Raw genomic sequence first — 23,569 nt, 5'->3', positions numbered from 1 at the left:
AATTTTTAGCTCAGAATCTCGTTACCAGCGCTGCCGAATGCGGCGTTGACATTTGATTGATTTACTACTAGACACCCCCTGCCCCTTTATCTCACATTTGCAAGTTTATTTATGTATTTATTTAATGCGATTTTCTACAGCGAACATTACCCGAATGTGTCAGAGCTCTTTACAAAAGAACCAGTTGCGATACATAAGGATTTAGGAGTACATGAGTTACATAAAAGATACAAACAGGAAAAAAATGCAAACGTTCAAGTTGTAAAGTCATACAGGGAAGAGATACAAATAGAAAAAGCATTTGCAATGCAATAGGTCTCGCATTTGCGAAATTTTAAGCTATTGGCATTGTAAATGACAATGCCTTTCATTTATACGTTTTGAAAACCAACACATAAATAAAATGTTTATTTACAATGCCAGTAGCTCAATGTTTTGCAAATGCGAGACCTATTGCATTGTAAATGCTTGTTTTAATATGTGTTGGCTTTGAAAATATATAAATTGATAGCATTGTTATTCACAAAGCCAATAGCTTGCACTTTCCTAATGTGAGTCCTATAGGATATGGCAATGTTTGTTGGTAGCAAGCAAGGACAGTGCTGTTGTGGTGCTGAGTGATGATGTGGTGGTGCCCCAGAGGGATGTGGTGGTGCCCCAGAGGGATGTGGTGGTGCCCCAGAGGGATGTGGTGGTGTCCCAGAGGGATGTGGTGGTGCCCCAGAGGGATGTGGTGGTGCCCCAGAGGGATGTGGTGGTGCCCCAGAGTGAGGTGGTTGTGCCCCAGAGTGAGGTGGTTGTGCCCCAGAGTGAGGTGGTTGTGCCCCAGAGTGAGGTGGTTGTGCCCCGAGTGAGGTGGTGTTGTCCCCGAGTGAGGTGGTGGTGTCCCCGAGTGATGTAGTTGTGCCCCAGAGGGATGTGGTTGTGCCCCAGAGTGATGTGGTGGTGTCCCCGAGTGAGGTGGTGGTGTCCCCGAGTGAGGTGGTGGTGTCCCCGAGTGATGTGGCGGTGTCCCCGAGTGATGTGGCGGTGTCCCCGAGTGATGTGGCGGTGTCCCCGAGTGATGTGGCGGTGTCCTCGAGTGATGTGGTGGTGTCTCTGAGTGATGTGGTGATGTCTCTGAGTGATGTGATGGTGCCAGTGGTTTTACGTCCCACTCTGCTTCAATGCAGCAGCCAGACAAGCCCTCCCGTCAGAGACATATGAGGCGCCGCCGTGTTTGATTGTGTGTGTGGTGTGACGACCCCGTGAAGCGCCGACCTCACTTTAACTGACAGTCAGGCCGCTAGGTCCGCGCTATGTTCTGATGGGTTGAACATTGCATTGGGTGCAGAGGGCGACACTGAAACAAACTTACATGTTGGACGACGGCAGTTAGTGGTGTTGCTACCGCCACTGGTGTCTTTTAGTACCCAAAGTATAGGCGCTATAGTGCCGAAATATACAGTATACCATACACCAAAATTCATAGATGTCATACCTTACCACCCCACACCGTGCTATGCCATTACACAACGTGATGTGAGATAACAGTTCAGCACAATACAGACTTGCATCATAATACAGCCTAGCATGGCATAGCACACCGTATGATACTGTACACTAAAATACAGGATGAATATGGGCAGTGTGGCACAATATAAGAAAGCTTAGCACAGCATAACACAGCATGGACTAACGTGACAGTGCACAGCAGGATATAGCAACTCACACAATAACACAACATGAAAAATTACGATATAAAATGAAGCTTAACATAACATAAAATATCACACAGTAACAGGTGCGGTTAGGGGCGAAACTCAATTTTCTGAAACGCCCCAAAAAAATATATGACCACTGTCATACACAGAAATAAACACAAAGCACATCCAGAAACACAGAGACACATACAGATCAAACATGAAGCCAAAGATATTACAATAAAACACTAATTTCTACGCACAAAAAGGCACCTACACAGAGCCAAGACACCCAGCTGAAGGGTAAGCATGGACATGCACATTACATACACACATCCCACACCACAAGGGGACACAGGCAGCATCATCAGTGCAATGGTAAATGTACAGCTATACAAGAACACGGATATGGAAAAGGAGAGACAGATTTGGGAATATATGCACAATCACCCTCGAATTCACACAGAAGTACAACAGACACAAGAGTAGCTTAAATGCACACAACCGACCCATTAACAACAGCTACATTTGGGAGCACACCTATATGTGACAAGCACTCTCACGCACACCAGAGATGAACATGCACACGATCCATGCAAAGAGAGCTAGACCGGAGAATAGATTGGCAAGGTTATACACAGACACACACACACCACACACACACACACACACACACACACACACACACACACACACACACAGGCAGCCAAGCCTGCAAGTCTGCACGCACACACCAAGATATGTCAGCATTCACACACAAACATAGCTACACATTAATTATTGCACAAAGACTTACACTGAAACAATTCACTTCAGTTCCCAAAAAGCCTACACACAGACATGCACTTCAGCACACATGTAAATGTGGAGACATGTGTATAGAATACCTAAACAGGCAATGTCGAGGAGACACACATGCGCACTTACAAGTGCAAAGCCACACTGTCAGAATGTCCCACCTCAGGAACAGCCCAATGGATAAATATGTACACGCTATAGGTTCACATACATATAATCTGAATACAGACATACGCCTATTGATTCAAGTGTGCACAGGTAGATTCATACGCATCCATGCCTACACACACTCAAGCACAAAGGCATAAACACATCTGTAACCATACTCTTCCGGAAGATGCCCGGGACACATCAGATCAAGCACACAGACTGCAGATACATATGCACACGCATGTTCCTTTGAACACACGTGTACCCCCCAACACACACAAATACATTGATTACACAATCAGGTACGGAGAAATCGGCATGCACCTAAACACACATGCAAACACACATGCACCTAAAGACATGTAACCACTGTACATCTAAGGATATGAAGCTATAAACATGCATGGACGCAGACCTTCTTCAGACACAAGCATACATACTTGCACACCACATGTGCAATGCACCCATGACGAGCAGGTGATTCTGCACGGAAGAGACGCCCCAGGCAGAGACATGCAGAGAATAATTTCGCTGAAATGACTTACCCTCTTCTCTGCTGTCTCCTCACTCGTGCCCCTGGGTAAGAAGAGAGGCAGGGGGCTGCCGGCAGCAGAAGAGACGCACACTTGTAAGAGACTCACACTCTGGAGAGACCGCTCACACTGAAAAGACTGTCCAGACAGCAGAGTCTGGAGAGACCTCACGCACCTCGAGTAACCACACACTCCTCACGTTGGGTAGTAGAGACTGCGAGTAGGAAAGGGGCAGGAGAGGGCACGGCTCAGTGTAGACTGCACACTCCACCACTGGGCAGAAGAGACTGCCAGCTTGTGTTATCGAAGTGCCAAGGAGTGCAGTAAGAGAGACCATGGGTAGTTTAGGAGATACCTAGGGTGGGGAGAAAGACTTGACTGTGGCATGAGAGACCACGAGTGGAGGGGGCAGAGCTTGTGAGCGTGGTGTGAGACATCGCAAGTGGAGTAGGCGAGACGGCACACTGCAGACGAGGCCTGGCAGCAGACAGCCATTCTGTGGGGTTGTGTTGGACATGCAGAGAAGGTGGGGCGGCCCGGGGGTGTTGAGTTCTGCCGGGCAGATCTAAAGATTTCGCCTTCCCACACACACAATGTGCAAAGGGAGCCTGACCCCCCTCCCTTCCTTTCCCCCTAACACACGCAGTGGCGTTATCTCTCTATTCTCATTGGGCTGTGAGGAGGCTGCCTCCTCTTCCTCGCGCTGTGCCCATCTCTGCGCCAGCTCACCGGTACCTCCGCAATGAGCATGAGCGGGGCAGACACAATGCGATAAAGACAAAAGCAGGGGGAGGGACGGGAAGAGGCGGACAGGGGTGGTGTGAGGGACGCAGAGGAAATGAAAACGGAGGAGTGGGCGACCGCAGCGGGAAAGTTCGTGCGGCGAGGGGGGTCGAGGTGAGAGGATGGGACCATAAAAATGTGGGTCAGGGTGGTGGGGTGGAGAGGCCACGCAACAGGGGGTGATGAAGTGGATAGGCAAAAGAAGGGCGCGCAAGTGAATATAATTACCATAGGTGGAAGGGGGGCTAGGAGGCTCGGGACGACCACCCCGGGGGTTGGAGGGAGGGTGGGGAGGGGATCATTCAGAGACCACCCAAGCGTGGACTGTGGAAAGTGGTGAAGGGATAAAAGAACACACAAAGGGGTGGCGGCGCAGTAGGGGTGCCTGCATAGACGGGGTGTGGGGGTTGGACCACACTAGAGGGGGGCAAATGAAAGAGAAGACTTTACGGGTAAGTATTGAGGGGTTGATGAGGAACCACAGAAGAGGAGATGTTGGAATATGGAATCGGGAGCCCCCGTCAGTGGGGGTGGCGGAAAGGAGGGGAGACCTCACACGATGAGAGAACTCATAAGAACGGTCTAACAGGATGACAAGACCCCAGGGAGCAACTAGACTCGAACTTCGGTGGAAGGGGCGGCCATTGGAGGCGTGGCAAACACTTTCAAACAACGGGGGGGAGCTATCTTTAGAACTAACAAACACACAAAACAAGGGAGACGATGGAGGCTAAACAAAGTATAGAAAGTGCTCCCCTGCAGCTCGCCCCCTGCTCTGTCTCTCCCGGGGAAGGCTCGGACTCCTCACCGTGCTGTGTGCAGTGCCGACACCGTCATGAACTCGACCAAGGGGGTGGCTCCGGCTATGACTCAGAAGAGCACAACATGGCGGGCGCTGATTTCACCGAGCAGCACAAGATGCAACAAGCATTGGCCGCGCGGCAGTAAAGCTGCGCGGCCGTGAAAGCCATCATTTGCATACACTGCAATGCCTCCTTCCAGCAAGGAGAACGAGGCAACAATGACGAAAACCGCATGCACCAAAAAAAAAAAAAAGGGGAGGCGGAAACAGCTACTGAATCCCTCCCCTCCAGGACTCCGTGACCGGCCTCGTGATTGCCATAGCAACTTTTCTGGAAATCGGTTTGCGACACCAGAAGCCTGGTCACGGAGTCTTGAAAAGGAGGAATCCCAGCCGGACAAATCATCCGGACAGGGGCATTGTCCAATTGCAGGCCTCCGTTTCACGAGGCCGGCCAATGGCAGAAGGGGCGTGGTTTCATGCCCCTTCTTGTTTACAAGAACTCTTGCCTGCAGCAGCGCATGCGCTGCAACGCAGGCTTCAACCTAAAAAATGGCGAATATACAAGTTGTAAAGTCATTCAAGGAAGCTATACAAATGGATAAACTCTAAGAATCACATAGGAATGGTAGTGAGAACAAAGGTCTACTACATATACTAGTGGTTAGAGTTATCTCTAAATACAAAAAGTAGATTTCCTCAGGATTCCATTTTACCAGTGATTCGGCTTGAACAAGTATATATCACATATTTACAGAGTGAAATTTTTTTTTTAAAAAAATTAAAATAAAAAGGGGTAAAGAGCGGTATGTGGGGGGAGAAGAGTTGGAGGCTGAGATTAGTGAGAGGGGGAGAAAGAGATAAGGCAGTCCAGTGTAAGTAAAATGTCTGATGGTCAGCAGGATGGAATCCAAGGGACCAAAGGAAAGGACAAGAATCAATTTTTTTCACTTCTACTTTTTCTCTTTGTCTCTGTTTTGCATTCATTACCCTCTTGCATCTTTACTTATTTTATTCCTTTTTCTATTATTCTGTCCCAGCCCCAAACAGGGCTGAAACACTTCCCTGGGTGGCAGTAAATAACATTTATTTGTACAGCCCTACCGACTCAGAGTGCCAAGACTCTTTTTAGAAAGAAAGGAGGTTCGTGGGTATAATTATGTGCATGCGGTATGCGGTATGACCTGCGGTCAACTGCTCAACGGCAGAAATGCACATTTGTAGGAGCGAGCAGAAGAAACCACTGAGCACCCGTGTTTGACATTGCGGTACACATGGCATGAGGTGAGTGCACAACGAGCAGGCACTTCAACAGAGAGCTAGTTGACAGTCTGCCCACAGTGAAAAGGACCACGGAGCAGGGCGCTGCATTTTAGCAGCGGGAGCTCGGTGACAGGCACTCAAGCGAGGTGATTTGACATTTAACATATTTCTGTTGCTTTTGTAAAGGAAACACTTGATGAAAAAGTGAATACGCGGAATCATTTATATAAGTAAAGGCAGGCATGCCTACGCCTCACAAAGGTTTTAGAAGGATGACTATTCAAGAACCACAGTCGTAGCTTCAATCGTAGATGTGGCGCTGAGGTGGATGAGAGCACACTGAATCAAACAAGCATTGGCTGCACAGCCCTGAAAGGCACACGGCCGCGAAAGTGATCGCGATCAAGGGTGCAAACGGCAGTTGTGTGCACGCACATTCACGCGCGCTGGATCAAAGCAGCTGCGACAGCTGTGCACGTCGAGCGCGCTCTTGTGCTCGTTCTAGCAAGCTGATCACCAGCAAGTAGCATTTCTCAGAGCCCTACTAAATGTCTCGCCCATACAGCGCATGCGCTGGCTCAGGCGAGACCTAAAAATGAGTGCTGCTGGTCACCACCCGCACCCACCATTCTCAAATTCCGCTCGGAAAATGAGAGTTGTGGAATTGTGTTGAGTAAAGTGTAAGTGAGTGGCATGGAATGGAAGTCAGTGAAGTGTAATTGTGCAGCGTGGGATTGGCGGCCTGAAGTGGAATTGTGTGGCGTGAAATTTGTGTGCTGTGTAGTGGATTTCTGTGACATGGAATGTAACTGTGTGGTGTTGAGTGAAGTGGGATTATGTTGCATGGAGTTGTGGGGCATGGAGTGGAATTGTGACTTGGCATGGAATTGTGTGGCGTTGAATGATGTGGAATTGTGTGGTGTGGACATGCATGAAGTGAAATCGGGTGGAAAGGAATGGAATTGTGTGGTGTGGAATTGTGTGGCATGGAGAAGAGTAGAAGTACATGTTTGGAGTAGAATAGTGCGGCATGGAATTGTGATTTGCATCGCCATGACCTATGCCATGCACGAGGGGGGATTTTCAGTTAATTTCGGGTTGCTAATGACTTACTGATAGAAATGTATCTTTAATTGTATTGCACAGAAAATCAATAAACTACGTCTTAAAAAAATGGAATTGTGATTTGCGTAATTCCGTGGAGTGGAACAGTGTGACATGGAGTGTAATTTGTGTGGTGTGTAATTGTGACAAGTGGAGTGAAATTGTGCGGAGTGTAAATGTGTAGCTTGGAGTGTAAATGTGTAGCTTAGAGTGTAATTGTGTAGCATGGATTGCAGTTGTCTGGTACAGAGTGCAACTGTGTGGCATGGAGCACAATTGAGTGAGTGGAGTGCTTACGGTGGAGCTGCTTGGTGTGGAGGGGACGTTTGGAGTGGTATAGTGTGGCATGGAGTGGAATTGTGTGGAGTGGAATTGTGTGACATGGTGTGGAATTGTGTGGTGTTGAGCAGACTGGTGTGGAGTATAGTGGAGAGAAATTGTATGGTTTGGAATTGTGCGGTGTTGAGTGAAGTGGAATTATGTGGCATGGAATTATGTCATGGAGTGGAATTGTGTGACATGTGGCGGAATGGTACTGTGTGGAGTGGGATGGCATTGTGCAGCTTGGAGTGGCATTTGGTGGCATGGAGAGGAATGTGTGTAGTGATATTTAGTGGAGTAGCACTGTGTGGAGTGGCATCAAGTGGGATTGGAGTGGCATTGTGTGGTGGTGAGTGGAGTGGGATAGTGGGGCAAGAAATGGAATTGTAAGGCGTGGAATTGTGTGGAATGCAAATATGTGGCATGGAGTGGAACTGTGTGGAGTGGAATTGTGTGGTGTTGAGTGGAGTAGTGTGGTGTGGAGTATAGTGGAGGGGAATTGTATGGTGTGGAATTGTGAAGAGTGGAGTTGTGTGGAGTTTAGTGAAGTTGAATTATGTGGCATGGAGTGGGACTGTGTTACATGGAGCGTGATTATGTGATGTAGAGTGGAACTGCATTTCATGGAGTGGAATTGTGTGAAATGAAGATGTGTGGAGTGGAATTGTGTAGCATGGATTAAAACGGAATTATGTGACATGAAATTGTGTGGCTGGGAGAGGAATTGTGTGGCTGGGATGGGAATGGTTTGTCATGAACTGGAACTCTGTGGAGTGGAGGAAAATTGTTACGGCATGGGATGGAATTGTGTGGCGTTGAGAGGAATCAAAAGTTTGCTAGCATTCACGCCAAGAATTTTCAATCCTATTAAGGACACGGAGGCAAGGATTATGCTATCTCTGTCTTTACTGTATAAAACACAGCAGCCAATTAGAACATTTAACTGGTTATAACAAACTACATTGCCCGTGATACTTTGCAATGGTAACGCCTCCTTGGCCCTCTATAAGAGTCCTGAGTCCAATCCCATCTTCCTCTTTCTTTGCTCGAACTACAACAGTCTATATATCAACAAATAACCACAGAACATCCTCCAACATGGAAGTTAACATGGAACCAAGATCCATCCGTAGTCTTCAACAGGAAGAACTTCCTACTGAGACTTCTTGTCTGCACCTAGGAAAAAATTAACAACCCGTAATATTGTGTATCATAAAATCATCATCATTCTCTGAACGGGTGGGTAATATGAACAATAATCAAGTACATAGCAGGGTGGGATAATCCTCCCCTCCGTGCCCCTAATAAAATTGAAAATTCTTGGTGCGAATGCTTGCAAATTTTTTATTCTATTGCAGGACCAGAGGCATCGGATTATGCTAGTTTAACGCTTTATTAAATACAACTGAAGTTATGTCTCCCACCTACTTAAAATAAAATTGTTTGAAAGTCGATTCTGCAGACCAATCAGCACAATGCATAACATCCTGAATGTTAGAGCCTAACATGTAAGACTTAGATGCCATGGCACCCTGTACTGAATGTGCCCCAAACTTCTGAATGTCAATACCAGTTTCTTTCATAACATAACAAAGCCATATGCTGCTGCCATCTGTTGCTGCAGACACCTGCTTAAAAGGTTTCTGTACTGCAATAAGCAATTGAGTAGACCCTTCTTGTCTAAACAGTCTAGTACATTCCTCGTATTCTTTTAAATAGTGCACAACACAATTTCTCATTGCTGGGAAAAGCATTATAGTCAATATGTCTAGATAGAGTCTTCGTACGACCTGTTATAGTAAAGGAAACTCCCTCTGGAGTAAATACTCTACTTGTATTCTCTAATGCTCGAACATCCGAAGAACGACTGCATGCTGAAAGACATAGTAGCATCGCCAACTTGTCAAATAACTGTTTTCGGGACAGAAGACTATTCACTGGCCAGTTATTAAATAAGAAAATAACCAGTGATACATCCCATAGGCCAGAGTACTTAGGTTTAGGTGGGTTTGCCACCCTTATACCCTTAAGAAGCTTACAAATTAACAGATGCATACCAATAGGTTTCCCGTCAACCTGATTATGTCCCGCCGGGAGGGGCGATCTTAAATTATTTACTGACCGGTATGCCGAACCCTCGGCTGCCTTGTCCGAAAGAAAATTCACAACATGGGGTAGTCCTGCCCCCACGGGATCCAAGTGCCGTTCTAGGCACCAACCCATCCAGCCCTTCCAGGCTGAAGAGTATCGTTTCCTAGTTGATGGACCTCAAGCTTGCTTGATGAATGCTGAAGCGGTCTCTGAAAACCCTGGCATTTCCCACTGTTGCCAGAAAGCCGCCATGCCATTAGAGACAGCCTCCCCTCTAAGATCAATGGATGCTGTTCCCAGTGAGGTTCCAGGAGTAGGGACTTCAACCACAGTAGCATCCTGGAAAGGTCACAGCTCATCTCCAGTAATACTGGGAACCATGGCTGCAACCTCCACAGGGGTGTCACCAGTATCACTTCCGCCTGCTGCTTTAAAACGTGTGACGTCACCCTGGGTATTACGAGGAATGGAAGGAACGATAATTCAATGCTCCCGACCAGTTCTGCAGGAATGCGTTGGTCGCTTTCGCTGATGGGTCCGGCCTCCAACTGAAGAAATTGAGAAGCTGACGGTTCAACCTGGACGCAAACAAGTCCGTCTGACACTGACCCCAAAGGTTCTGTAACCAATGGAAGACTCTCGGATTCAGCTGCCAATCGCTGTAATCCCTGAGGTGTCTCGAATTCCAGTCCGCCACAAGGTTGGACTGACCCGGGATGTATTCCGCTACCACCGTGATCTGTCGATCCAGGCAATAATTCCAAAAATCCTTGACAATCTCCACTAGAAGAGAAAATCTCGTTCCCCCCCCAACCTGTTTATGTATCTCACCGCTGATATGCTGTCCATCCGTAGAGTCTGAATCACGAAAGAACGTGCTAAGAGCTCTAGACAATTTATGTGTAATGACAAATCTTGGGGCGACCATCGGCCGCCTGTGGTGATATCTCCGCAGCACGCTCCCAAACCCCAACGGCTGGCGTCTGATTCGATGATGACCTCTGGCTGGGAGCCGAAAATGCCTCTTCCATTCTACGCTTCCACGTGGCCCAGCCACCACTGCATCTCATTTCTTACTTCCTGGGTCAATGGAACCAAATCCGTGTAAGTGAGATCTTTCTGCAAATGTTGAATTTTCAGTCTCTGCAGTGCTCTGTAATGCAGTAGCCCTGGGAAGATTGCCTGAATGGACAACACGAGTAATCCCACTATTCTTGCAACAACTCTGAGAGACACCTGCTGCTTGCTGAGAAGTGACGTAATCTCTTTTCTGAGATCCTTCAACGTCGATTTGGGAAGACTCAGTTGTGCCGACTGGGAGTCTATCACAAACCCCAGAAATTCCATCATCTGCGCCAGAACTAGTTCAGATTTTGTGTGGTTGATCACAAAACCCAGACTCTCATTGTCATTTGAAGATGATGAGCCACCAACTCCGGGCTCTGCACCATGATTAGGATGTCGTCACAATAAATAATCATGCACACCCCCTGCTCCCACAGGTGGGCCACAACCGGCTTCATCACCTTGGTGAAACACCAAGGAGCCCAGGAAAGCCCGAAAGGAAGGGCCGAATACTCGTACCACCGACCTTTCCATTGAAATTGCAGGAAACGGCGGTGTGGAGGAAAAATGAGAATGGACAGGTAGGCATCCTTGAGATCTAACCTGACCATCCAGTACCCATGTTTTAGTAGATCCGTCAGAAAATGGATCCCTTCCATTTTGAAATGTTGGTAAATGAGGTACTGATTGAACTCCCTCAAATTTAAAACCAGTCTGTGTCCTCCACCTTTCTTTTGGACTAGAAAGGCATTGCTGCAAAAGCCAGGAGGCTTGCCATCGCAAACCGTAATCGTGTGTTTTTGCAGCAATTCTGCTATTTCTGAGTCTAAAGTTGCACTCTTGTCAGGAAAAATGGAGAGGTTTGGGCAAACTGTCCTGACGTGGTGCGCTGTAGAACTCCAGATGGAAACCCTGAACCGTTTGAATTACCCACGCATCCTGCGTTATGATATGCCAATTCTGAACAAAGGACTGAGTCCGACCCCACAATGAAAGAAGAGATATGTCTGATAAGCTTACCTGAGGAATTGTGTGCTTGAAAACCAGCTCAGTTTCCACCGCCGTGGAAACGTCGTCTGTTGAAACGTCGACGAGTGGGGTGAAAGGTGCCCCCTCTTGTTGAGTCTCATTCTCCTCGTCCACGACCATAGTCGCCTCTGGGGGGACCTTGGTTGTATCCACGGCCTGACGAGTGTTCCCTGGCTCGTCCGGCCCTGTTAAAAAGGCCTTGTTGGAAGATGCGCTTAATAACCGACTGTGCCCTATCCAGGGAGGTGAATGTCCCCACATATTTTTAATCATCCTTTACGAAGCAGTCTCCAAAGAGATTACCTTTGGCCAAGGGGCCAGGTTCAGCCGCAGCAAGATCTGTAAGGTTGGTGTCCATGCACATCAGCAAGGACTTACGCCTCTCGGTGGATATGGCGCAATTTGCATTGCCTAAAAGGCAAATCGCCCTCTGGGTCCAACCTGCTAGTATATTCGTGTCAACTGGGGTCGCCGCTTCCTTGGCCACCTGGGCCATCTTCAGAATTTTTGCTAACGGACACACAACATCAAGGAGCTTATCTTGACACCCACGCCAAGCGCGGTCGATCCCTTTCTTGGGGTCCTTAGCAAACCTTTTTAGAAAGGTGAGAAGACTAACGTCTATCTCTGGGGTCTCTGCCACCTTATCCAGTACCTCAGGCCGAGGACATTCAGACCTGAGTCGGTTACGAACCTCTTTGTCAAAACCCTTACGAAGGTTCTCATGAAGGTATTCAGTTACCTCTGGGGCCGGAGCTCAATCCGATGATCTAGGGTGCACAATGTCACTAGGATTGAAAGTGACAGGGTATTGGTTGCACTTTCAGGTGCTGCGGAAACAACCGTCTTTGCTTTCTTTTTAGGAGGGGGCTCTTCATCCAAAGTTGTAGTATCCGTATCGGTGTTAGTTGTGTCAGTATCGGGATACACCTTCTGTTTACTCTTTGCCTTGCCCCCAGAAGAATAGCCATGCTCCCCTGTAGAGGCAGGAGGTAGGTCGTTTAACACGCTGGCATGTGGCCATTGCTTGCCCTGCTCTGCGCCTGCAGTTGGTGGACTGCTTTTCCCTTTATCTTTAGTAAACCAAGTCTTTTAGAAAAACTTTCAAGCTGCTTCGTGATGGGTTTAAGTGCAGCAGCAAGAGCCTGTTGCACAGTGTGTGGAACTGTGCTCTCAAAAGCCTTATTAACCGAGGATTGGACGGACGCGTCCAGGGCCTCCACAATGTTATCCTCTAAGACAGTCTCTTGCTGTCCTTCATAATAGATCTCCTCTTGGTCATTACCATATGTCACCCAGTCATCCATTATACACTAAAGGACTGTGGTGCAGAATACAGATTAATAATAATCATAGCCAATCTGTATGTATCAATCAGAAGAGGAGTCGGGGGGCGGGGCCTGCCCACTTTGCACACTATCACATGTGAGACCAAATAAAGATTGCACCAGGCCCCCTCAGCAAAGCTGTAGTCAATTATTGTTGCAGCCCCTCAAAGGCGTAGGAGCCAAAGACATTTTTTCTGGAGCATGTGCTCACTCCAAAGGCATGCATTATTGCAGCCGAGTAAGGCGTTCTCCTCCACCAGCTAATTTAGAAGAAATCCGGCGAGAAAATGACTCTTGGAACGAGCGTGGCGTGTGCAGCCCAACGCGAGCCCAAAAGGAGCCCAATGAGATCGCATGAGCAGCGCACGCCCGCCGTGAACCACTCGGCTCCTGCGTAGTGCGCGTGTTACAAGGGGAACCCAGAGCACTTCAGCGCTTGAACGCGCGGCGGAATACCGGCAAGAAAACGACCGCAGGAGCGATCCGGTACACTTCGCGCGAGAAGCACGCTTGACGCGGAAGGCAGTCTCCAGCAGCGCTGGAATGCAAGGGCAAAGCCCCGTCACTGTGCGCAGTGCGCGCTAAGAATGAAAGGTACACCAAGTAATTGAAGTCAAAATATGTTACAAAACCTCACACTGGGCATAAAACAACCAGCAATACTATCGCAAAATATCACATAAGCAAACAGTTATAGCCATGAGTCAAAACATTGACATATCAAACCATGAGAGTTATATCTATATAGAGCAATAGATGGGCACTTATCTCTTGCTGTGAGCAGCAAAGAAAGAGGAAGATGGGATTGGACTCAGGGCTCTTATGGAGGGCCAAGGAGGCGTTACCATTGCAAAGTATCATGGGCAATGCAGTTTGTTATAACTAATTGAAAGTTCTAATTGGCTGCTGTGTTTTGTACAGTACAGAAAGAGATAGCATAATCCGAAGCCTCCGGTCCTGTAATAGAATTATGTTGAATCAAATTGCTTGGAGTATAATTGTGTGGAGTGAAGTGGAACTGTGTGGAGTGGTGTTCAATTGCTTGGCGTGGAACTGTGAGGAGTGGAAATGTATGAAGTGGAATCGTGTTGTGCAGAGTGGAATCAAGTGGGTTGGCACTGTGTGGAGTTGTACTGTGTGGTGGGGAGTGGCATCGTGTGATGTGGAATGGCATAATTGTGTGGCGTGAAGTGGGATTGAGTGGGATGGAGTAGAATGGAGTGTCATTGTGTGGAAGTGGAATTGTGTGGCATGGAGTGGCATGGAATTGTGTGGAGTTGTGAGGCAAGGAGTAGAATTGTGACCGGTGGAATGGAATTGTGCGCATTTATTTAGACAGTTTTATAGAGCGCGAACAAGGCCCTTGCGGATATCAGAGCGCTTTACAGACATAGAAGTTATTTATACAGCAAAGAGGTTACTTATACAACAAATAAGGCAGATAGATCAGGTAAACATAACATCTTGTGCAACGTAGAGCAAATGAGATAAGGCAATAGAAACTAAAGTGCCTAGGTGATTAAATTGACCCTTGTCATAAAAGTAATACTAGGGAAGGTGCAAGAGTTCTCAGAGATTCATTAGTCTATAATCATGTGAATTTTGCCATCAAAATCGATTTTACCTCCTTTTTGAAAGAAGTAGTGGAGGAAAGAAGTCTGGTTTCTGGAGGTAGTGCATTCTAGATCCTAGGCGCCATCCCCGAGAAGGATTGTTTGTATGTTTTTTCTTGTTGAATCGTTGTGGTTTCAATAGAAGGTTTTCTGCACTTCTTGTGGCTCTAGAACCACCAGTGATTGTCAGTTTCTGAGTGAGGTACCTGGGTGCATTGTGATGTATGGCCTTGTGTGTCATGCACGCAATTGTTAGGTGAATTCTGGAGTCAAATGGTAGCCAGTTCAAAGATTTTTAGTCTGGGGAGATGTGGGAGCTTCTTTTCGAACCAGTGATGAGTCTCGCTGCAGCATTAATGGAGGCTCTAAGGGGTGCTGTTGTCTCTTTAGGGAGGCCGCAGAGAGCGATACTTCCATAATCCACCCGAGGGGGAACTAGAGCTTGAACTGCCAACTTGAAGTCATTGGCAGGCAGGAAGGGTTTCAGCTTCCTCAGTGTATTTATCTGGAAGTTTCCTTTCTTTGTTGCGTTGCAGATGTGTTTCTGCATATTGAGGTTGCAGTCGAGGGTTATACCTAGGGATTTTGCTGAATTCACAATGATTGGTAGAACATTGAACGCCGTAAGATGTTTGAACCGATCATGTATGGTGGAGACTTTGGCAGGAGGGGCTATAAGCAGGAATTCAGTTTTTGAGGCGTTCAATTTGAGATGGTTCTCTGCCAACTATGTCTGGGTGCACCCAAGCGTTGTGTTAAGCAGTTTAATGTCTTCAAGGGTGTGTATCTTAAGGTATAGTTTGGTATCGTCTGCGTACATGTGATATTGCACTCTAGACGCTGGCAGCAATTCAGTGAGTGGTTCCATGAATAGATTAAACAATGTCGGGGAACCTTGCGGGACTCCTAACGTTACTGGAACAGGTTTGGACAGGGTGTTGTTGACCTTGAAATTTTGCGTCCGGTTTTGAAGGAAGGAGAAAAACCAGTTAAGCACTGTCTCTGATAGACCCATTCTGTGATTCAATAGATCAACAAGTTCTCATGTTTGACCGTATCGAAGGCAGAGGAGAGGTCTAATAGGATGAGTAGGCAAGTACTGTTTTGATCAAGTATTTGTAGCGCATCATCAATTATGTGTGTCATAGCTGATTCCGTGCTGTGGCCTGCACGGAAGCCTGATTGATGTTTGTTAAGCAGGTCGAGGTGGTCGATGTGTTTTGTCAGTTGGTGGTGGACACATTTTTCCAATAGTTTGGCCAACGTAGAAATATTGGAAATAGGGCGATAGTTGTTTAGGTCCGTAGGGTCAGCTGTGGGTTTCTTTAGGATGGGTGAGGAGTGGAATTGCATTGTGTGGAGTGGAGTTGCACTGCATTGAGTGGCGTATGGTGTGAAGTAGCACCAATGGAGTGGCATGAAGTGGGGTCGCATTGTGTGGAGCAGAGTGGCATTATGTGGAGTGAAGTGGCATTGTGTGGAATTGTTTGGTGTGTAATTGTGTAGTGTGATCTGAAGTGGAATTGTGTGGCATGGAGGGAAAGAGTGGCATGGAATTGTATGGTGAGGGATTGTGTGGCATGAAGTGGAATTGTGTGGCATGGGGTGGAGTGGAATTGTGTGAATTGGAGATGGGTGGAGTGGAATTTTGTGACATGGAGTGGAATTGTGTGACGTGGAGTAAAGTGAAATTTTGTGGCATGGAGTCAAATGGAATTATGTGACATGACATTGTGTGGCTGAGAGTGGAATTGTGTGGCTGGGGATTGTGTGGAGTGGTGTGAAATTGTTTGGCGCGGAGTGGAATTGTGAGGAGGGCAATTGTGTGGAGTGGAATCGCGTTGCGCGGAGTGGAATTGAGTGGAATGCTACTGTGTGGAGTCGCACTGTGTAACTGGGAGTGCCATTGTGGGGTGTGGTATGGCAGCATGTGGCATGAAGTGGGATTGAGCGTCATGGAGTAGAGTGGTTTGGCAGTGTGTAGAGTGGAGTGGCATTGTGTGGAAGTGAAATTGTGTGGCATGGAATTCTATGGCATGGAGTGGACTTGTGAGGCGTGGAGTGGAATTGAGTGGAGTGCATTGTTAGGGGTGGAGTGGAAAGGCACTGTGTGGAGTGGAGTTACACTGCATGGAGTGGCATATGGGATGAAGTGGCACTGAGTAGAGTGGCATTGTGTGGAGTGGCATTGTGTGGAGTAGAGTGGCATTGTGTGAAGTGGTATGTTGTGGAGTGGCATTGTGTGAAGTGGAGTGGAATTGTTTGGTGTGTAGTTGTGTCGTGTGGTCTAGAGTGGAATTGTGTAGCATGGAGGGGAAGTGAGTGGAATGGAATTGCATGGCGAGTGATTGTGTGGCATGAAGTGGAATTGTGTGGCATGGGGTGGAGTAGAATTGTGTATATTGGAGTGAATTTGGGTGGTGTGGTTTGGAATGGTATGGATTAGACCAGAATGGTGTGAAATTGTGTGGAGTGGACCAGAAATGAGTGGCATGGAGTGGAACTGTGTGCCTTGGAGTAGAACTGTGTGGCGTAGAATTGTGGCCTTGAGTGAAGTGGAATTGTGTGGTGTGGAGTGGATTTGTGCGATTTGGAATTGTGTCACATTGAGTGAAGTGGAACTAAGTGGTGTGGAATTGGGTGCTTGAAGTGAAATTGTGTGGCATGGAGAGTAATTGTGCGGCATGGAGAGGAATTGTGTGAAGTGAAGCGGAATCGTGTAGAGTGGAATGAAATGGAGTGGGGTGGGGTGGAATTTGTGTGAAGACGACTGGAATTGTATTGCATGGAGTGCAATTGTGTGGAGTGGAATTGTGTGAAGTTAAATTGTGTTACATGGAGTTGACAAATTGTGGGCATGAAATGGAAGTGGAATTGTGTGGCATGGAGTGAAGGGGAATTGTGTGCCATGGAGTGGAATTGTGCGGTGTGGAATGGAACGGTTAGACATGGAAATATGGGGAGCGACGTGGAATTGTTTGGTGTGGCATTGTGTGGAGTTCAATGGTTTTGTGTGGCATGGTTATGAGTGGCATTGTGTGGTATGGAAGGTAGCATGAGTTTCCACTGAATTGCCCTATAGCGCTTCAAAGCGTGTGGCTATGTAAATTCAGTTATAATTCAATGTTACCAATTATCTAGACTCACGATCTATGAAACCGTCCGATGCCTTCCATTGTATGCCTGGGCTTCTTAGTATGTACAGCTCTTCTGAGAAAACTGGTTTGTTTACAAATAAATGCATTTTAATTGAGGAGCGGCTAGTTGATGAGCGAGTCAACATATTATACTGGTCATGTCCAGTAGTCAATCATGATAAAGAATGATAGTAACAATCGACAGTCGGAGGTTTAAAGGGGTGTGTGTGAGGGGGAAGAAACCACACTGGCAAGGGGGATGGGAAGAAAAACCAGTACCTCAATCACAGCGCGAGCAGCAGAAAGACACTAAATACAATAAATCAATCTGTCCTTGTTTCATGCTGCACAGAAAGAAAATGAAGAAATGTCTGGCACATGCTGGCCAATTATGAGGCAGAAAAGAAGAGTGACAATGATGCCAAAAGCATACTAAGCAATGGGTGGACTCCAATCCCTTTATAGTAAACAATACCCCTTCCAGCAGTCAGCGTATGCACTGTTGGCAGGTGAGACTTAAAAAGAAAGAGCTTCAATATTATGTAGTTGATTCCAAGAAAGGAGTAATGTTATACATAAGCATGTAAACAGATTTTAGCACCCCATGAAATACTTGGGCTGACAAGAATTTCTGGCCAAGGTATTCCCAACATATAGCAAATACGAGGGCAATAGTGAGTAACCCTATAGAGTTATTTATTTATTTATAACACTTGTAAAGCGCACTGTTACCGTACGGTGTCCTGGCGCTGTCTTGATAGCTCTTAAAGCTAAATCCCCGGAATTAGTTTACAAAAAGCCATGCTTTTAGCTTTCTCCGAAAGGTCATCAGCTCAGGGGACAGTCGGAGTGCCACAGGAAGAGCATTCAAGGCCACCGCCGCCCCTCGGCTAAAACTCCTGCCTCCCCAACACACTTTCCTGATGCGTGGGGTCTTGATCAATCCCAAAGAGGCTGACCTCAAAAGTCTACCTGGTTTGTGCAGGTGAAAATATTGCCCAAGCCGAAGAAAGTTACCCCGGACGCACTTGACATGATATTGAACAGGCTCGATGAGGTGAAGGACCTAGCCAAGGTCACTAAGGAGGAAGTGGTGGCAATCCGTCAAGATATCCGAGATACTAATGCGCGCCTGACAGAAACAGAATCCCGGATCAGTCGCCTGGAGGACATAGAGGTTAAAACCTCAAAGGCCTTGAAACACCTCCACATCTCCTCTGACCAGACAACAAGACGACTAGCCGAGTTGGAGGACAGGAACAGGAGAGGGAACCTACGCATCTTTGGAATTCCGGAAGGATCAGAAGATTCGGATGGTTCATGCATCAAGTTCTTGGAATCCTGGTTCACTAAAGCCACGAACATGACCTTCGCAAATCCTCTGGAATTTGATAGGGCGCATAGAGTCCCAGGAAGGATCACTAAAACACAGAAAGGACCAAGACCCATCGTATGTAAGCCCTTACGCTACCAACATGTGGAGCAAATCCTAGCCTTCGTGAGAAAACACAATCATATTCTATGGAAGGACACCAAAGTCTACATCTCTCAAGACTACAGTAAGGAGACCGTCGAAACAAGGAAGGCTTTCCTCGCCCTTCGTCCGCATCTGTCAGTGAAGGGATACCAATTTGGCTTTGCGGGCCCAGCTAAATACCGGGTGATGATACGTGGTTCGGCTCACTACTTTACGGATCCAATGAAGCTCAAACGCATGCTTGAGGAGGCGGAAGAACGAGATATGGAACGCGACATGGAAACTAATAACCCGGATGGTCTATCAGCCTCGGCTTCTGCTTCAGGATACAAGTGACCACAATAGGTCTTATCAAAAATTTTCTGTGCTCTCTGCTCTGTTGTTACTGAAAGCCTGATTGGCTTATTTGTTGCTGGGTTCCTACTGGATAGACCTCAAGTCTGCGGATGTACTGGACTGTTCCTTAATTTACCTCTCTGGTTCACGCTGGAGTGGCCCAGCTGTCTTGGTCTTGATCGGATCCTCTTGTTTAAAGTTGGCTCGCCTGGTTGGCTCCAATGAGACGATGGCCGGTAATGTATACATTGTAAAGTGTTGTCTAACTCCAGACTCTGGTACACTGTCAGGCTACCCGGAGTAGACCGGATCCGTTCTGTCAAAACTATGTCTATTTGACTATTGATTACTGATGTTCTACTGTTCTCTGTTCAGGTTCTTCGCCACTGATGCGATGTCTTAAATTCTACTAGCCACTAGCTACTTGGTGCCTTGATGTGAGACATGATGTCATAAGATCTTCTAATAGGTCATGTTGGTATCTTCTGAATTTTCTGCTCGATATTCATAGCTCAGTGTGCACTCAGAAATTATTCTGCCTTACCAGGAAGTTATAATGAGTGGGTGTGCTGTTGAACACATGTCGGTTTTGCTGCATTAACTCAACGTTCCACTGCTGGCATAGCCTTATATATGCATTTCCTGTTATGTATTGCTGTTCCAATGTCTTTAAATGACTAAGTTTAGACGGGGGGGCTGCTGCAGTTTTCCTCACGTCGCCATGCTTCTGTATTGCAATTGGGGTGGGTGGGGTGGGGGGTTGCGTGGGTTTGGGAGGGGTGGGTGCTGTGTTTTGTGTTATTTTTCCTTATTTCTCCTCCATTCTCCTCCTCTCTTTTTCCTCTCTTTCTCGTACCCTCTCTTTCCTCTCTTACCTGTCTCTTTGCTCTTGACTGGACATGTTGTATCATGCATATGATGTGTTTATATTTCTATACTCAGACTAAGCGTGCTATATCTTCAGGTATCCAGTTATCTGGTGGTGGCTTCAGACTGTATCTCATCTTGAGTGGCAGAACAATGTGCCCTTTACATGATGCGCCGAATAGCATGTGTTCCCTTGGGTCTCTTGTTACAACCATGACACATACACCATTATAAATGTCACATAGAACGCTGTCCACTCCACTTGGTACAACCTCTCTTGACCGATTGAAAGTTTTATCCATGAATGTTAAGGGTCTGAATCAACCCGTTAAAAAACAAAAGATATTGGATTATTTGCGGAGACAAAAGGGGGACATTGTTCTGCTACAAGAAACCAAACTGGATGCTAAACAATTCTATACTCTGCGCAACAAGTGTTATACAGAGGTTGTAGGATCAGGTGCACTCGGTAAAAAGAATGGGGTTCTGGTACTATTGTCAAAGAAGTCCAAGGTGGAGCTACTATCCTCCTCCTCAGATGAAAAAGGTCGCTGGGTTACGGTGAAACTCACTAAGGATAACACGGAATTCTTTGTCACTAATGTCTACGCACCTAACACTAATGATTTAGAATTCTGGCAGGATTTAGTCAAACAGATTGCGACGGTTCCTGACACGGCGATACACATAATTGGGGGGGACTTTAATCTTCCGTTTGACCCGGCCTTAGATAGGGACTCTAGGTGTACATTCAAGCCAAACAAATCACATGGTGCCTTCATCAAACTATGCCAACAATTCCACTTAATTGATGCATGGAGGGTACAAAACCCCACTGATAGAGACTACACATTCTACTCTTCCCCTCACGACTCGTTCTCCCGTATTGACTACATTTTCATTACACAAAATGGCGTAGCAAGGATAGAGGATACTTCAATTGAGCCAAGGGTACTGTCGGACCACTCATGTATATCCCTGTCCATCAGTAACACTAAACCATCCCCTAAACAAACGGCCTGGAGACTTAACGACGAAATCCTACACAAAGAACAGAATAGAACTAAAATCTTGGAGGCTATTAGATCTTATCTGGAGACTAATGTGAGAGGGGACACCTCAGAACTAGTGCGATGGGAGGCCCTAAAAAGCACAATAAGGGGAGTGTGCATCAAAATCCGTTCAGCAATGAACAGGGATTGTAATGCGAAGTTAGAAGGGTTGGAAGCTGAGATAGCTACTTTAGAGAACAAACACCAAATGACAAGAGACCAGGGAACGTTCAATATCATGACCCATAGAAAATACGAATATAACAAGCTAGTGAGCGAAAGGGCGGGAGTGTGGCTGGATAGGAAGCGAAGGTTTAAGCTATGTGAATCTAACAAAGCCGGTAAGAGCCTGGCAGCATACTTAAAATTTAAAGTGCAAAGGAATGCTATTAATGTTATCAGGGACTCAGCGGGGGTTGCTCATTCGGACCCTCAAAAGATATCCGAGGTCTTTAAAGACTTTTATGAGGACCTATACGCTAAAAACGACTTGGTGATGGGGGACAAAATTCAAGAATATCTACAAGAATGTGCTCTACCAAAGTTAAAGCCTGAGGAACAACTCAGTCTGAATGGGCCGATCCTAGCTAATGAGGTAGAAAAAGCGATCAAGGGGTTAAAATGTGGGAAAGCACCAGGACCGGATGGCTTCACGGCCAAATTTTATAAAAGTTTTGCATCGGACTTGGTTGATCCTCTTCTAAACCTCTTTCACGAATTTACGGAGTCAGGGGAAGTCAAAGGCACGTTGGCGGAGGCAACTATTGCAGTCCTGCCAAAAGACGGCAAAGACCCATCACTTCCAAAGAACTACAGGCCGATTTCCCTGATTAACCTTGATTGTAAATTACTAGCCATGATCCTGTCAGCCCGTCTGCAAAAAGTCCTCCACACCCTAGTACATCCGTCTCAAGCGGGTTTCTTAAAACATAGACTATCTAGTGATAACACCAGAGTACTGGCCCATGCTCTAGAAAAAGCGAAGCTTTTGACGACCCCCACGGTGGCAGTCACACTGGATGCAGAAAAAGCCTTCGACAAGGTAGATTGGTCCTACCTTGAGGCAGTTTTACGCAACTTCAACCTAGGAGAGACGTTTACTAAACTCGTAATGGCTTTGTATGCAGGCCCCACTGCTAAGGTCAGAGCGGGCGGCTCCTTCTCTTCCTCTTTCTGCCTAAAACAAGGGACGAGACAAGGCTGCCCACTATCACCTTCTCTGTTCTTATTGGCAATAGAACCCTTTCTGTGGCACATCAGACACAATGAAGCCATTGCTGGGGTTCCATTTGGTGATTGCACTGTAAAATTGACTGCATACGCCGACGATGTCCTGATCTTGTCGGAAAAAGCTGATGAGGCTATCCCGGCCTTGATGGACACAATTGAGGGGTTCTCTAGAGTCTCTGGATATAAATTAAACAAAGATAAAACAGAGGTTAAGTTACTAAACAACATTGGGGATAAAGGAATTCTGGGAGCATCTGGCCTTACCTGGCAACCGAAAGCTTTTAAATATTTGGGCCTAGACTTTGAGAAGGACTTGATTACGACTCTGAAATTAAATGAGGACTCGACATTAAAAAAGATATCCACTTTGCTAGACAGTTGGTCACCAAAATTCTTGTCCTGGTGGGGCAGGGCTGAGACTTTAAAAATGATGTGCACGCCTCTAGTTAACTACCTGGCTAGCATGCTCCCCATGACTTTCTCAGACGACTTTATTAAGAAGGTGGACAAGCTGTTCGGAGAGTTCCTATGGCGAGGGAAAAAAGCCAGGATATCACTTAAAAAGCTGCAGCTAGCAAAAGATAAGGGCGGCCTGGGCCTGCCCTCGTTTAGGAACTACCAAACGGCTTTCCTCTGTAAGCAAGGGGCCCTTTGGCTGGTTGAGGATACATCCTACACTCCAGTATGGCTAACTATTGAACGGTCGTTAATAGCAGATGCACCCCTCTCGTCTCTCCTCACCATGGACCTGGCCCATATACCTCACTCCAAATACATCCTTCTAAATACCAGAAGAGCACTTCTCCGACTTGACCAGTATCATAAGACTGCTCTGGTGATTAAGAGATCCACCCTACTCTCACTATGGCATAACCCTAAGATCAGGATAGAAGGGAAAACCCTTTACT

Source organism: Lissotriton vulgaris, chromosome 9 (genome assembly GCF_964263255.1).
Source record: "Lissotriton vulgaris chromosome 9, aLisVul1.2, whole genome shotgun sequence".
Classification (NCBI taxonomy): domain Eukaryota; kingdom Metazoa; phylum Chordata; class Amphibia; order Caudata; family Salamandridae; genus Lissotriton; species Lissotriton vulgaris.
The sequence above is the reverse complement of the archived record's forward strand: the minus strand, read 5'-3'. Positions refer to the sequence as shown.